The sequence below is a fragment of the Oncorhynchus tshawytscha genome, linkage group LG14 (assembly GCF_018296145.1).
Source record: "Oncorhynchus tshawytscha isolate Ot180627B linkage group LG14, Otsh_v2.0, whole genome shotgun sequence".
NCBI lineage: Eukaryota > Metazoa > Chordata > Actinopteri > Salmoniformes > Salmonidae > Oncorhynchus > Oncorhynchus tshawytscha.
In genome coordinates, this window is record NC_056442.1 from 53,172,360 (window position 1) to 53,189,859 (window position 17,500).

A 17,500-nucleotide genomic window follows, 5' to 3' on the forward strand; every position below is an offset into this window, starting at 1 on the left:
TTACATATTTTGTCTTACCCAATCACCCTCTGCATGGTACACATACACCGTCCATGTCTCTATTGTCTCAAAGCTTCAAAATGGATTGAAGTGGATTTAACAAGTGACATCACTAAGGGATCATACCTTTCACCTGGTGTTTAGGGCTCTGATGTCTAGGGCTCTGGTGTCTATGGCGCTGGTGTCTAGGGCTCTGGTGTCTAGGGCTCTGGTGTCTAGGGCTCTGGTGTCTAGGGCTCTGGTGTCTAGGGCTCTGGTCTCTGGGTACTGGTGTCTAGGGCTCTGGTGTCTAGGGCTCTGGTGTCTAGGGCTCTGGTGTCTAAGGCTCTGGTGTCTAGGGCTCTGGTGTCTAAGGCTCTGGTGTCTAAGGCTCTGGTGTCTAGGGCTCTGGTGTCTGGGTACTGGTGTCTAGGGCTCTGGTGTCTAGGGCTCTGGTGTCTGGGTACTGGTGTCTAGGGCTCTGGTGTCTAGGGCTCTGGTGTCTAGGGCTCTGGTGTCTAGGGCTCTGGTGTCTGGGTACTGGTGTCTAGGGCTCTGGTGTCTAGGGCTCTGGTGTCTAGGGCTCTGGTGTCTAAGGCTCTGGTGTCTAGGGCTCTGGTGTCTAGGGCTCTGGTGTCTGGGTACTGGTGTCTAGGGCTCTGGTGTCTAGGGCTCTGGTGTCTAGGGCTCTGGTGTCTGGGTACTGGTGTCTATGGCTCTGGTGTCTAGGGCTCTGGTGTCTAGATCTCTGGTGTCTATGGCTCTGGTGTCTAGATCTCTGGTGTTTAGGGCTCTGGTGTCTAGAGCTCTGGTGTCTATGGCTCTGGTGTCTATGGCTCTGGTGTCTAGGGCTCTGGTGTCTAGGGCTCTGGTGTCTATGGCTCTGGTGTCTAGATCTCTGGTGTCTAGATCTCTGGTGTCTACGGCTCTAGTGTCTAGGTCTCTGGTGTCTAGGGCTCTGGTGTCTAGGTCTCTGGTGTCTATATCTCTGGTGTCTATGGCTCTGGTGTCTATGGAGCTGGTGTCTAGATCTCTGGTGTCTAGGGCTCTAGTGTCTAGGGGGCTCTAGGGCTCTGGTGTCTAGGGCTCTGATGTCTAGGGCTCTGGTGTCTATGGCTCTGGTGTCTAGGGCTCTGGTGTCTCGAGCTCTGGTGTCTAGGGCTCTGGTGTCTCGAGCTCTGGTGTCTATGGCTCTGGTGTCTAGATCTCTGGTGTCTAGGGCTCTGGTGTCTATGGCTCTGGTGTCTAGATCTCTGGTGTCTAGGGCATCTGGTGTCTAGGGCTCTGGTGTCTAGGGCTCTGGTGTCTAGGGCTCTGGTGTCTATGGCTCTGGTGTCTAGATCTCTGGTGTCTAGGGATCCGGTGTCTTATAATAACCAAACACACACTAACCCACATCAACCTATGTCCTCAGGCTGTACTTTATTCCCACCCCAATACTCATTTCGGTCATGATATGTGTTTAGGTTATTCGGAAGTGCGTAATTAAAATCAAATCAGAGGAGGCAGTTGAAAAAGATCAGTGTGTGTCATGTCTGACTTGCCTTGTTTAAGGCCTGTCATTCTTCTGGCCAGACAGTATGTTTTGTCTGACTTGCCTTGCTTAAGGCCTTTCATTCCTCAGGCCAGACAGAGCAGCGTGGCTTCTAGCCTGCCTAGCTGAGGGATTACTCTTAAGAGGCCCTCAGATCTGTGGCTTAGGTTTACAACCCCACCCCTTGCTACAGCTGTCTCGGGTGTTGGAGCTGGACAGGCTCAGGCTCTAAACAGACTGTGTAAGCCGGGCCCCACTGCCCTGGACAGATAAGGATCTCCCCAGCAGCGCTGTAGCCATTACTCCCTATATAAGACTCAGGAGAGAGACTCAGGGAGGAGTGTGATTGTGTGTGTGTGTGTGTGTGTGTGTGTGTGTGTGTGTGTGTGTGTGTGTGTGTGTGTGTGTGTGTGTGTGTGTGTGTGTGTGTGTGTGTCTGCGTATGTATGGTAGAGGGCCAATGAAGGTTTTCATAAGGCCTGGAGAGATCCAGTCTAATTTAGACTGTGTTTGTGCAGGTTGATATGAATGTTTACATTAGACTTCTGGGTTGAGGTCAGCCAGTGGACTTAACCCCAATGATAAAACTAAAGAGGGACACTTAGAAGTAAAGGTCCTATCTAGAACGTAAAAGGGTGCTTCAGCTGTCCCCATAGGAGAAACCTTGGACTAACCCTTTTTGGTTCCAGTTATAACTTGTTGGGTTCTATGTAGAACCTTTTCCACTACCAAAAAGGGTTCTACCTGGAACCATAAAGAGGTCTCCAATAGAACCAAAAAAGGGGTATCCTATGTTGACAGCTGAAGAACCCTTTTGGAACCCTGTTTCTAAGAGTGTAGAGGTAGCACTGGAATGTAGAGGTAAATTAGTAGTAGTATTAGTATTTGTAGTAGTGGTAGTAGTAGTAGTAGTACATTATTAGTATTAGTAGTAGTAGCAGTAGTAGATGTAGTAGTAGTACTAGTAATAGAAGTGGTAGTAGTAGTACATTATTATTATTATTATTAGTAGTAGATGTAGCAGTAGTAGTACATTATTATTATTATTATTAGTAGTAGTAGTAGTAGTACATTATTATTATTATTATTATTAGTAGTAGTCGTAATAGTAGTAGTAGTAGTAGTAGTAGTAGTAGTAGTAGTAGTACATTATTATTAGTTGAAGTAGTAGTAGTAGTAGTAGTACATTATTAGTATTAGTAGTAGTAGCAGTAGTAGATGTAGTAGTAGTACTAGTAATAGAAGTGGTAGTAGTAGTAGTACATTATTATTATTAGTAGTAGATGTAGCAGTAGTAGTACATTATTAGTATTAGTAGTAGTAGTAGTAGTAGTAGTAGTAGTAGTAGTAGTACATTATTATTATTATTATTATTATTATTAGTAGTAGTAGTAGTAGTAGTGGTAGTAGTGGTAGTAGTAGTAGTAGCTGTAGTAGTAGTAGTACATTATTATTATTAGTAGTATTAGTAGACAGTAGTAGTAGTAGTATAATAGTAGTAGTAGTAGTAGTTTATTATTAGTAGTAGTATTAGTAGATGTATTAGTAGTAGTAGTAGTAGTAGTCGTCGTAATAGTAGTAGTAGTAGTAGTAGTAGTAGTAGTAGTAGTACATTATTATTATTAGTAGTATTAGTAGATGTAGCAGGAGGAGGCACAACCAGTTATTGTAGTTAAAGGAGGCACAACCAGTTATTGTAGTTAAAGGAGGCACAACCAGTTATTGTAGTTAAAGGAGGCACAGCCAGTTATTGTAGTTAAAGGAGGCACAACCAGTTATTGTAGTTAAAGGAGGCACAACCAGTTATTGTAGTTAAAGGAGGCACAACCAGTTATTGTAGTTAAAGGAGGCACAACCAGTTATTGTAGTTAAAGGAGGCACAACCAGTTATTGTAGTTAAAGGAGGCACAACCAGTTATTGTAGTTAAAGGAGGCACAACCAGTTATTGTAGTTAAAGGAGGCACAACCAGTTATTGTAGTTAAAGGAGGCACAACCAGTTATTGTAGTTAAAGGAGGCACAACCAGTTATTGTAGTTAAAGGAGGCACAACCAGTTATTGTAGTTAAAGGAGGCACAACCAGTTATTGTAGTTAAAGGAGGCACAACCAGTTATTGTAATTTAGTTAAAGGAGGCACAACCAGTTATTGTAGTTAAAGGAGGCACAACCAGTTATTGTAGTTAAAGGAGGCACAACCAGTTATTGTAGTTAAAGGAGGCACAACCAGTTATTGTAGTTAAAGGAGGCACAACCAGTTATTGTAGTTAAAGGAGGCACAACCAGTTATTGTAGTTAAAGGAGGCACAACCAGTTATTGTAGTTAAAGGAGGCACAACCAGTTATTGTAGTTAAAGGAGGCACAACCAGTTATTGTAGTTAAAGGAGGCACAACCAGTTATTGTAGTTAAAGGAGGCACAACCAGTTATTGTAGTTAAAGGAGGCACAACCAGTTATTGTAGTTAAAGGAGGCACAACCAGTTATTGTAGTTAAAGGAGGCACAACCAGTTATTGTAGTTAAAGGAGGCACAACCAGTTATTGTAGTTAAAGGAGGCACAACCAGTTATTGTAGTTAAAGGAGGCACAACCAGTTATTGTAGTTAAAGGAGGCACAACCAGTTATTGTAGTTAAAGGAGGCACAACCAGTTATTGTAGTTAAAGGAGGCACAACCAGTTATTGTAGTTAAAGGAGGCACAACCAGTTATTGTAGTTAAAGGAGGCACAACCAGTTATTGTAGTTAAAGGAGGCACAACCAGTTATTGTAGTTAAAGGAGGCACAACCAGTTATTGTAGTTAAAGGAGGCACAACCAGTTATTGTAGTTAAAGGAGGCACAACCAGTTATTGTAGTTAAAGGAGGCACAACCAGTTATTGTAGTTAAAGGAGGCACAACCAGTTATTGTAGTTAAAGGAGGCACAACCAGTTATTGTAGTTAAAGGAGGCACAACCAGTTATTGTAGTTAAAGGAGGCACAACCAGTTATTGTAGTTAAAGGAGGCACAACCAGTTATTGTAGTTAAAGGAGGCACAACCAGTTATTGTAGTTAAAGGAGGCACAACCAGTTATTGTAGTTAAAGGAGGCACAACCAGTTATTGTAGTTAAAGGAGGCACAACCAGTTATTGTAGTTAAAGGAGGCACAACCAGTTATTGTAGTTAAAGGAGGCACAACCAGTTATTGTAGTTAAAGGAGGCACAACCAGTTATTGTAGTTAAAGGAGGCACAACCAGTTATTGTAGTTAAAGGAGGCACAACCAGTTATTGAGTGTAAGGGGGCAATTACTTTTTCACACAGAGGAAATGGGTGTTGCATAACTTTGTTAATAAAATAAAAAAAGTTTCCAATTGTTTTTGTTATTTGTAAACTGAGGTTCCCTTTATCTAATATTAGGTTTGTGTTGAAGATCTGATAACATTCAGTATAAACAGACCACTATAGTCCCTGTGCCCAAAAACGGCGAGGTACTGTAACCTGTATAAATAACGACCGCCCCGTAGCACTCACAGAAAGGCTGGTCATGGCTCACATCAACACCATCACCCCAGACACCCTGGACCCACTCCAATTCACATACCGCCCCAACAGGTCCACAGATGACGCAGTTTCTATTGCGCTCAACACTGCCCATTCCCTCCTTGGACAAGAGGATCACCTATGTGAGAATGCTTTACAATGAGTACAGTTCAACACCATAGTGCCGTAGACTGAAACACCATCATTAAGTTTGCCGACAACATGACGACGATGAGACAACCTACAGGGAGGAGGTCACAGACCTGGCAGTGTGTTGCCAGGACAACAAGATATTGAAGCTGATCGTGGACTACAGGAAACGGACATGCATGCTCCCATTCACATCGACGGTGGGCACCATTTAGAGCGTCTTGACTGGCTACATCACAGCTTGGTACGGCGAATGCTTGACAGCCGACCGCAAGGCGCTACAGAGGGTAGTGTGTACGGCCCAGTACATCCCCGGGGCCGAGCTCCCTGCCATCCATCACCTCTATACCAGGTGGTGTCAGAAGATACCAGGTGGTGCGTACGGCCCAGTACATCCCTGGGGCCGAGCTCCCTGTCATCCATCACCTCTATACCAGGTGGTGTCAGAAGATACCAGGTGGTGTCAGAAGATACCAGGTGGTGCGTACGGCCCAGTACATCCCCGGGGCCGAGCTCCCTGCCATCCATCACCTCTATACCAGGCGGTGTCAGAAGATACCAGGTGGTGTCAGAAGATACCAGGTGGTGCGTACGGCCCAGTACATCCCCGGGGCCGAGCTCCCTGTCATCCATCACCTCTATAACAGGTGGTGTCAGAAGATACCAGGTGGTGTCAGAAGATGGCCCTAAAAATTGTCAAAGACTCCAGCCACCCAAGTCGTAGATTATTTTCTCTGCTACCGCATGACAAGTGGTACCAAGGCACAACCATAAGACTGCGAAATAGAAATGTAAATAGTTAACCAAATTCAGTGGCAAGAAAAGGTATGTGAACCTTTTGGAATGACCTGGTTTTCTGCATAAATTGGTCATAAAATTTGATCTGATCTTCATCTTCAAGTCACAGCAATAGACGAACACAGTGTGCTGTATTTTTCTTGTTTATGTTGAATATATATTTTAAACATTCACAGTGTAGGTTGGAAAAAGTATGTGATCCCCTAGGCTAATGACTAAACACTCACAAAATGTGAGTTTGCTGTTCACAAGAAAGCATTGCCTGATGTGAACCATGCCTCAAACAAAAGAGATCTCAGAAGACCTAAGATTGAGAATTGTTGCCTTGCATGAAGCTGAAAAGGGTTACAAAAGTATTTCTAAAAGTCAGTCCACGGTAAGACAAATTGTTTATAAATGGAGAAATGATTTATACCTGTGTTCTCTGTTTGTCTCCTGTCAGTTTGTGTCACACCCTGACCATAGTTTGCTTTGTATGTTTCTATGTTTTGTTTGGTCAGGGTGTGATCTGAGTGGGCATTCTATGTTGGATGTCTAGTTTGTCTGTTTCTGTGTTTGGGCCTGATATGGTTCTCAATCAGAAGCAGGCGTTAGTCATTGTCTCTGTTTCGTTTTTTCCACATTTGTTGTTTTGTATTATGTTCATGTTGAGTTTTCCTATATTAAAAACATGAACTATAACCACGCTGCATTTTGGTCCGCCTCTCCTTCCCAGGAGGAAAGCCGTTACAGTTTGTCAAGTCAACCAGCGTTTTTTTTCTCAGCTCCTGCTTTTTCCAGTCTTTCTTTTTCTCCCCCTCTCCTGGTTTTGACCCTTGCCTGTGTTGACTCTGTGCCCGCCTGCCTGCCCCTGACGCTGAACCTGCCTGCCCTCCGGTACCGTTGCCCCACCTCTGGTTTTACTGACCCCCGCCTGCCCTCCGGTACCGTTGCCCCACCTCTGGTTTACTGACCCCTGCCTGGCCTCCGGTACCGTTGCCCCACCTCTGGTTTACTGACCCCCGCCTGCCCTCCGGTACCGTTGCCCCACCTCTGGTTTTACTGACCCCTGCCTGCCCACAGGTACCGTTGCCCCACCTCTGGTTTTACTGACCCCTGCCTGCCCCCGGCCTGCCCCCCTCTGGTTTACTGACCCCCCTGCCCTCCGGTACCGTTGCCCCACCTCTGGTTTACTGACCCCTGCCTGCCCACAGGTACCGTTGCCCCACCTCTGGTTTTACTGACCCCTGCCTGCCCTCCGGTACCGTTGCCCCACCTCTGGTTTTACTGACCCCTGCCTGCCCACAGGTACCGTTGCCCCACCTCACATGTCTGGGTCTTACCTTCACACACGTGGATCACTTTTACATGGATAATACAAACGTTGGCTTGCTCGGTTTTTGCCAGTCAAAACCGGAGAAAATAAAAACAAGTGCTTTCTGAACACTAATCTGGATATTCACGCACTCCTTTGTGTGCTGATCGCTGTTCATTGGTCAACAATCAAGACGCTCAACATGTTGGTTCTGAAGCACAGGTGAGTTTAATTAGACAATGATTTGGTGCAATGCCGTGGGCCTATGCCAGAAATCAGATCAAATAGGTATAAGTATAAGATGCATGTAGCCAATTTAAAATATGTATGAAAAATTCCCATTCAGTTTCGCGACCCCACAAAATCTTCTCCACTTCCAGAACCACTGCGCTATCTCAACCAACTTGTATTAATTGACAGTTTGCAACTCCAGGGCCAAGTGTCACTAACCAATCTGTTACATGTCTCTAGCTGCGTGTCATCAGTCTCTAGTCGAGCCCCGAGTCTCTGGCTGCGTGTCATCAGTCATCAGTCTCTAGTCGAGTCCCAAGTCCCTGGCAGCGTGTCATCAGTCATCAGTCTCTAGTCGAGTCCCGAGTCCCTGGCTGCGTGTCATCAGTCATCAGTCTCTAGTCGAGTCCCGAGTCCCTGGCTGCGTGTCATCAGTCATCAGTCTCTAGTCGAGTACCGAGTCCCTGGCAGCGTGTCATCAGTCTCTAGTCGAGTCCCGAGTCCCTGGCTGTGTGTCATCATTCATCAGTCTCTAGTCGAGTCCCGAGTCTTGTAACAGGGTTCTAAACAGGGCCTTTCCTAGAAGGATTCATACATGTCTGTAAGTGCCCTCAGGAGCCGACCTACAGTATGTCTGGCCCCATCCTGGCCCCCTCCTGGCCCCCATCCTGGCCCCATCCTGGCGTGTCCCCATCCTGGCCCCATCCTGGCCCCCTCCTGGCCCCATCCTGGCCCCCTCCTGGCCGTGTCATCCTGGCCCCATCCTGGCCCCCATCCTGGCCCCCATCCTGGCCCCATCCTGGCCCTCCTGGCTCCTCCTGGCCCCTCCTGGTACCATCCTGGCCCCCATCATCTGGCCCCCATCCTGGCTCTTTTTCCCTTCCTGGCCTCCTCCAGGCCCCACCTGGCCCCATCCTGGCCCCCTTCTCTCCAACCTCCATGAACCATCATATGAAATCAAGCACTCAGGGTTGGGTCTGTGTGTGTGTGTGTGTCTGTTGTTTATCTGTAAATGATCCTGGATTAGGTCTGTGTGTTGTGTCTGTGTGTGTGTGTGTGTGTGTGTGTGTGTGTGTGTGTGCCGGTGTGTGTGTGTGTGTGTGTGTGTGTGTGTGTGTGTGTGTGTGTGTGTTGTGGGTCTGTGTGTGTGTGTGTGTGTGCACTTGTGTGTGTGAATAGCTCTGTGTGTATGTGTGTGTGTGTGTGTGTGTGTTGTGGGTCTGTGTGTGTGTGTGTGTGTGTGTGTGTGTCTGTCTGTGTGTGTGTGTGTGTGTTGTCATACAGGTGTAATTCATGAGTAGTCTGCACGGTCAGGGCTAGAAACACTTCACACACATGATCAGGTTGTGTTTGTGTTACTCACCTCATCCAGCTTGGCCCCATCCTGGCCCCCATCCTGGCCCCCATCCTGGCCCCCATCCTGGCCCCATCCTGCCCTTCTGTGAACATCATTTTGGAAATCACCATTTTGAAATCACCAGGGTTTTTGTTTATCCTGAAATCACCATTTTGAAATCACCATTTTGTGAAATCACCATTTTGGAAATCACCATTTTCAAATCACCACCTTTTGATGAAACTGCTGCCCTTCTGTGAACATCATTTTGGAAATCACCATTTTGGAAATCACCATTTTTGGAAATCACCATTTTGTGAAATCACCATTTTGGAAATCACCATTTTGGAAATCACCAATTTTGGAAATCACCATTTTGGAAATCACCATTTTGTGAAATCACAATTTTGGAAATCACCATTTTGGAAATCACCATTTTGTGAAATCACCATTTTGGAAATCACCATTTTGTGAAATCACAATTTTGGAAATCACCATTTTGGAAATCACCATTTTGTGAAATCACCATTTTGTGAAATCACCATTTTGGAAATCACCATTTTGGAAATCACCATTTTGTGAAATCACCATTTTGGAAATCACCATTTTGGAAATCACCATTTTGTGAAATCACCATTTTGTGAAATCACCATTTTGGAAATCACAATTTTGTGAAATCACCATTTTGTGAACACTCATCACATAATCAGTGCTAAGGTAAATGACTGATGTACAGTATAAACATATCCCCTCTTATCAAACCTTTCCAGCTGTTTTGTGTTCTCACTCAATTCATCCTTTTTTTGGGGTGAAATGACTACAATGATCTGCCTCCATCTTGTCCTGCCCTTGACCAGATTTTATGCACTAATGGCAGCCATATTGTGCCAGACCCCTCACCTGCAGCACAGGCAGCTGCGCTAGTCCCCTGAGAGTCACACACACACACACACACACACACACACACACACACACACACACACACACACACACACACACACACACACACACACACACACACACACACACACACAGTTACATGACAGCATATTGGGAAATGGCTCTCACTGCCCAGTTAATACTGTCATGGTTAAGTGTCATGGTCTTGGTTTGAGGTGCCTGCTGCTGTGAATCAGTGTTGATGATTTACTGTATAATGTCTCTGTTTAAGGCATCATACCTTATGTCAAGTTCAATTTTAGTTTTATCGACTGTTGCATGTTGCGCTTTCTGGCACATTCACTGGGTACTTGTGTGCTTTGCTACTCTGGAGAAAGGAAGGGGGGGGGGAGTGGTGAGAGAGACATATTGGGCACAGGAAGTGGTGAGAGAGACATATTGGGCACAGGAAGTGGTGAGAGAGCGACATAGGGCACAGGAAGTGGTGAGAGGATGACATATAGAGCACAGGAAGTGGTGAGAGACATAGGGCACAGGAAGTGGTGAGAGGGTGACATATAAGGCACAGGAAGTGGTGAGCGAGAGACATAGGGCACAGGAAGTGGTGAGAGAGAGATATATAGGGCACAGGAAGTAGCGTGAGGGTTAGATGGAGAGAGAGGAGAGCAGAAGGGGACACGTTAGGAAGCAAAAAAACTGGCACCCATCCAGCCTTCAGAGAGAACGTTAACGAGAGAGTCTAGTATTTAGTAGCATTTCCTTTAAATTGTTTAACTTGGGTCAAATGTTTCGGGGAGCCTTCCACAAGCTTCCCACAATAAATTGGGTGAATTTTGGCCCATTCCTCCTGACAGAGCTGGTGTAACTGAGTCAGGTTTGTAGGCCTCCTTGCTCTCACACGCTTTTTCAGTTCTGCCCACACATTTTCTATAGGACTGAAGTCAGGGTTTTGTGATGGCCACTCCAATACCATACTTTGTAAGTATGCTTGGGGTCATTGTCCATTTGGAAGACCCATTTGCGACTAAGCTTTAACTTCCTGACTGATGTCTTGAGATGTTGCTTCAATATATCCACATCATTTTCCTTCTCATGATGTCATCTAATTTGTGAAGTGCACCAGTCCCTCCTGCAGCAAAGCACCCCCACAACATGATGCTGCCACCCCCGTGCTTCACGTTTGGCATGGTGTTCTTTGGCTTGCAAACCTTCCCCTATTTCCTTCAAACATAACGATGGTCATTATGGCCAAACAGTTCTATTTTTGTTTCATCAGACCAGAAGACATTTCTCCCAAAAGTACGATCTTTGTCCCTATATGCAGTTGCAAACCGTAGTCTGGCTTTTTTATGGCGGTTTTGGAGCAGTGGCTTCTTCCTGCTGAGCGGCCTTTCAGGTTATGTCATGTAGGACTCGTTTTATTGTGGATATAGATACTTTTGTACCTGTTTCCTCCAGCATCTTCACAAGGTCCTTTGCTGTTGTTCTGGGATTGATTTGCACTTTTCGCACCAAAGTGCGTTTTTATTTATTTATTTTATTTCACCTTTATTTAACAAGGTAGGCAAGTTGAGAACAAGTTCTCATTTATAATTGCGACCTGGCCAAGATAAAGCAAAGCAGTTCGACACATACAAAGAGACAGAGTTACACATGGAGTAAAACAAACATACAGTCAATAATACAGTATAAACAAGTCTATATACGATGTGAGCAAATGAGGTGAGATAAGGGAGGTAAAGGCAAAAAAAGGCCATGGTGGCAAAGTAAATACAATATAGCAAGTAAAACACTGGAATGGTAGATTTGCAATGGAAGAATGTGCAAAGTAGAAATAAAAATAATGGGGTGCAAAGGAGCAAAATAAATACATTAATTAAATACAGTAGGGAAAGAGGTAGTTGTTTGGGCTAAATTATAGGTGGGCTATGTACAGGTGCAGTAATCTGTGAGCTGCTCTGACAGTTGGTGCTTAAAGCTAGTGAGGGAGATGTGTTTCCAGTTTCAGAGATTTTTGTAGTTCGTTCCAGTCATTGGCAGCAGAGAACTGGAAGGAGAGGCGGCCAAAGAAATAATTGGTTTTGGGGGTGACTAGAGAGATATACCTGCTGGAGCGTGTGCTACAGGTGGGAGATGCTAGGGTGACCAGCAAGCTGAGATAAGGGGGGACTTTACCTAGCAGGGTCTTGTAGATGACATGGAGCCAGTGGGTTTGGCGACGAGTATGAAGCGAGGGCCAGCCAACGAGAGCGTACAGGTCGCAATGGTGGGTAGTATATGGGGCTTTGGTGACAAAACGGATTGCACTGTGATAGACTGCATCCAATTTGTTGAGTAGGGTATTGGAGGCTATTTTGTAAATGACATCGCCGAAGTCGAGGATTGGTAGGATGGTCAGTTTTACAAGGGTATGTTTGGCAGCATGAGTGAAGGATGCTTTGTTGCGAAATAGGAAGCCAATTCTAGATTTAACTTTGGATTGGAGATGTTTGATATGGGTCTGGAAGGAGAGTTTACAGTCTAACCAGACACCTAAGTATTTGTAGTTGTCCACGTATTCTAAGTCAGAGCCGTCCAGAGTAATGATGTTGGACAGGCGGGCAGGTGCAGGTAGCGATCGGTTGAAGAGCATGCATTTAGTTTTACTTGTATTTAAGAGCAATTGGAGGCCACGGAAGGAGAGTTGTATGGCATTGAAGCTTGCCTGAAGGGTTGTTAACACAGTGTCCAAAGAAGGGCCGGAAGTATACAGAATGGTGTCGTCTGCGTAGAGGTGGATCAGAGACTCACCAGCAGCAAGAGCGACCTCATTGATGTATACAGAGAAGAGAGTCGGTCCAAGAATTGAACCCTGTGGCACCCCCATAGAGACTGCCAGAGGTCCGGACAGCAGACCCTCCGATTTGACACACTGAACTATCAGAGATGTAGTTGGTGAACCAGGCGAGGCAATCATTTGAGAAACCAAGGCTGTCGAGTCTGCCGATGAGGATGTGGTGATTGACAGAGTCAAAAGCCTTGGCCAGATCAATGAATACGGCTGCACAGTAATGTTTCTTATCGATGGGGGTTAAGATATCGTTTAGGACCTTGAGCGTGGCTGAGGTGCACCCATGACCAGCTCTGAAACCAGATTGCATAGCAGAGAAGGTATAGTGAGATTCGAAATGGTCGGTAATCTGTTTGTTGACTTGGCTTTCGAAGACCTTAGAAAGGCATGGTAGGATAGATATAGGTCTGTAGCAGTTTGGGTCAAGAGTGTCCCCCCCTTTGAAGAGGGGATGACTGCAGCTGCTTTCCAATCTTTGGGAATCTCAGATGACACGAAAGAGAGGTTGAACAGGCTAGTAATAGGGGTGGCAACAATTTCGGCAGATAATTTTAGAAAGAAAGGGTCCAGATTGTCTAGCCCGGCTGATTTGTAGGGGTCCAGATTTTGCAGCTCTTTCAGAACATCAGCTGAACCGATTTGGGAGAAGGAGAAATGGGGAAGGCTTGGGCGAGTTGCTGTAGGGGGTGCAGTGCTGTTGACTGGGGTAGGAGTAGCCAGGTGGAAAGCATGGCCAGTCGTAGAAAAATGCTTATTAAAATTCTCAATTATGGTGGATTTATCAGTGGTGACAGAATTTCCGATCTTCAGTGCAGTGGGCAGCTGGGAGGAGGTGTTCTTATTCTCCATGGACTTTACAGTGTCCCAGAACTTTTTTGAGTTAGTGTTGCAGGAAGCACATTTCTGCTTGAAAAAGCTAGCCTTGGCTTTTCTAACTGCCTGTGTATAATGGTTTCTAGCTTCCCTGAACAGCTGAATCATCTCTAGGAGACAGAACGGTTCTCCTCCTGAGCGGTATGAAGGCTGCGTGGTCCCATGGTGTTTATACTTGCGTAATATTGTTTGTACAGATGAACGTGGTACCTTCAGACGTTTGGAAATTGCTCCCAAGAATGAACCAGACTTGTGGAGGTCTAAAAAAAAAAATCTGATTTCTTTTGATTTCCCCATGATGTCAAGCAAAGAGGCACTGAGTTTGAAGGTAGGCCTTGAAATACAAAGCCATAAAAGCCATAAAGCCATGACATCATTTTCTGGAATTTTCTAAGCTGTTTAAAGGCAAAGTCAACTTAGTGTTTGTAAACTTCTGACTCACTGGAATTGTAATACAGTGAGTTATAAATGAAATAATCTGTCTCTAAACAATTGTTGGAAAAATGACTTGTGTCATGCACAAAGTAGATGTCCTAACCGACATGCCAAAACTATAGTTTGTTAACAAGAAATGTGTGGAGTGGAGTATGTAAACTTCCGACTTCAACTGTATCTTAAAAGCATTATTTATTGTGTACATTAATGTAAGCAATATGAAGTAGTGTACTTGTTCAGGGACAAGGGTCAGTAGGGATGACTTTAGCTTCAAGATAACAGCCTTTAAAGCACTAGGGTGAGGTTCAGCAGGGCTCTCTGTCATTCCATACTGTACTGTAGCCCACAGGCTGTTAGGCCCAGTTGCTGCTGTGAGGTCTTGGGGTGGTTGCTCTGGTCTGGCTGCTCCAGTGTGGCTGCTCTGGTCTGGCTGCTCTGGTCTGGCTGCCCTGGTCTGGCTGCCCTGGTCTGGCTCCTCCGGTCTGGCTGCCCTGGTCTGTCTCTTCCGGTCAGTAAACCCCACAGGCCTACCTCATTAAGGTTTTACAGGCCACTACAGTAAACCCCACAGGCCTACCTCATTAAGGTTTTACAGGCAACTACAGTAAACCCCACAGGCCTACCTCATTAAGGTTTTACAGGCAACTACAGTAAACCCCACAGGCCTACCTCATTAAGGTTTTACAGGCAACTACAGTAAACCCCACAGGCCTACCTCATTAAGGTTTTACAGGCAACTACAGTAAACCCCACAGGCCTACCTCATTAAGGTTTTACAGGCAACTACAGTAAACCCCACAGGCCTACCTCATTAAGGTTTTACAGGCAACTACAGTAAACCCCACAGGCCTACCTCATTAAGGTTTTACAGGCAACTACAGTAAACCACACAGGCCTACCTCATTAAGGTTTTACAGGCAACTACAGTAAACCCCACAGGCCTACCTCATAAGGTTTTACAGGCAACTACAGTAAACCCCACAGGCCTACCTCATTAAGGTTTTACAGGCAACTACAGTAAACCCCACAGGCCTACCTCATTAAGGTTTTACAGGCAACTACAGTAAACCCCACAGGCCTACCTCATTAAGGTTTTACAGGCAACTACAGTAAACCCCACAGGCCTACCTCATTAAGGTTTTACAGGCAACTACAGTAAACCCCACAGGCCTACCTCATTAAGGTTTTACAGGCATCTACAGTAAACCTCATTAAGGTTTTACAGGCAACTACAGTAAACCCCACAGGCCTACCTCATTAAGGTTTTACAGGCAACTACAGTAAACCCCACAGGCCTACCTCATTAAGGTTTTACAGGCAACTACAGTAAACCCCACAGGCCTACCTCATTATCAGATACAGAAAATGTTCACACTTCTTGATGTTTTCCACATTTTGTTGTGTTACAGACTGAATTTAAAATGTATTCAATTGAGATGTGTTTTATGCTGGCCTACACCCAATACCCCATAATGTCAAAGTGGAATTATGTTTTTAGGAATGAATGAATTCACCTTTCAGCAGGACAATAACCTAAAGCACAAGGTCAAATCTACACTGGAGTTGCTTACCAAGAAGACAGTGAACGTTCCTGAGTGGCCAAGTTACAGTTTTGACTTAAATCTACTTAAAAATCAATGGCAAGACCTGAAAATTGTTTTCTAACAATGATCAACAACCAATTTGACAGAGCTTGAAGAATTTTGTAAATAATAATTGGCAAATGTTGCACAACCCAAGTGTGGAAAGCTCTAAGAGCCTAGAAAGACACGCAGCTGTAATCACTGTCAAAGGTGCTTCTACGAAGTATTGACTCATGGTTGTGAGTACTTACTGTATGTAAAGTAGATACAGTGGTTGGTTGTGGTTGTGAGTACTTACTGTATGGTTGTGAGTACTTACTGTATGTAAAGTAGATACGTATTTCTGTATTTCATTTTCAAATAAATGTGTAATAAAAAAATAAAAAAGACCGTTTTGACTTCAGGCTGTAACAAAACTAAATGTGGACTGGGTATGAATACAATCACACACACACACACACACACACACACACACACACACACACACACACACACACACACACACACACACACACACACACACACACACACACATATATATATATAGATATATAAGTTTGGTTGTCCACCCCAAACTCAGCCACCCATTGCCCAAACCCCCTGACCTCACCCGAACCACTTTACAAACATCATCCTATTTTCTGAACTGGTGGCTGCTGGGAAGGGAGAGGTCAATTGTTATTGGTTCCCTGGGCTACGGGGCAGGGGGCGGGGTTAACGAGGTAAAGAGTGGGTGAAGCATGCATAAGCTGATACAGTACCTTGTCTCGGGGATAGGGAGGGAGGAAGGGATACGAGGGGGGATTGACTTCAACAAGAAAGGATCTGTATACTATCAGCAGTTACAACTTTAACAGCATATTTCTTGTCATTCTAGTAACTCTCTGTAGTTATGCATTAGGACTATCTAAATGAAGTGAAACAGAAGTTGGGCTTAGTTTAGTCTGCAGACTATCTACCTCACATTCAACTACGTATCAACTGATGAGCACGTTCAGTGCATTCGCTAACTCTCTGTAGTTATGTAGTTATGCATTAGGACTATCTAAATGAAGTGAAACGCTTTTTTTAAATATTAAGTTAATATGCAACGATCACTCAAACACCTCCAAATGTGCAGCTGTTGTTGGGATGAGTGAAATGGCCGTTTTGACACAGGGGGGGGGGGGAAACAAACCAGCATTTACCACAATTAAACATGTTCCTGTTGGTGATGAAGAAAGTCGTCAGACGCATAATGTCAACATATCGTTTTATTCATATCTTGGTCTTCAATTCTAGTCCTACTGTAATGCAAAAAAAATAATATTTATATACAAAATACATTCATTTTTACTTCTTGACAAAAAACACAAAACAATTTACAATATGATACCCATTGTCTACTATGAGAGAGCAGAGAGAGGTCGTAACAAAACGCTGTAAACATTGTCCACACTTCCTCTTTTCAAATCAAGTGTTTCTGTCTCACAAGGAACACAAAACCAACAGGGAATGAGCCACTATAGTTGTGTCATCTTGTTGTCACCCATTTCAAAGAGAAACACAATAAACCCCTTTGGATTATATAGAAAACAACGAGGAACACAATAAACCCCTTTGGATTATATAGAAAACAATGAGGAACACAATAAACCCCTTTGGATTATATAGAAAACAATGAGGAACACAATAAACCCCTTTGGATTATATAGAAAACAATGAGGAACACAATAAACCCCTTTGGATTATATAGAAAACAATGAGGAACACAATCAACCCCTTTGGATTATATAGAAAACAATGAGGAACACAATAAACCCCTTTGGATTATATAGAAAACAATGAGGAACACAATAAACCCCTTTGGATTATATAGAAAACAATGAGGAACACAATAAACCCCTTTGGATTATATAGAAAACAATGAGGAACACAATCAACCCCTTTGGATTATATAGAAAACAAAGAGAAACACAAAACAACTTAAATATTATGTTTGTCACATCTGAAATGTAAACACTTTGATAAAAATACAAATAAAAGTTGGAAACAACG

At 44.4% G+C, this 17,500-nt stretch overlaps 2 protein-coding genes across 3 annotated transcripts in view; one reads left to right on the top strand and one right to left on the bottom strand.

Annotated features, from left to right (window-relative positions):
* Window positions 1-17,500, top strand: part of LOC112240918 (ventricular zone-expressed PH domain-containing protein) — a 190,581-nt gene that overhangs the window by 2,194 nt on the left and 170,887 nt on the right. The window lies entirely within an intron of this gene.
* Window positions 16,699-17,500, bottom strand: part of LOC121839290 — a 2,729-nt gene continuing 1,927 nt past the window's right edge. For both annotated transcript variants that reach the window (XM_042297672.1, XM_042297673.1), the window contains exon 2: window positions 16,699-17,500. This exon is cut by the window's right edge. The gene's annotated coding sequence lies outside the window, so the exon portion shown is untranslated.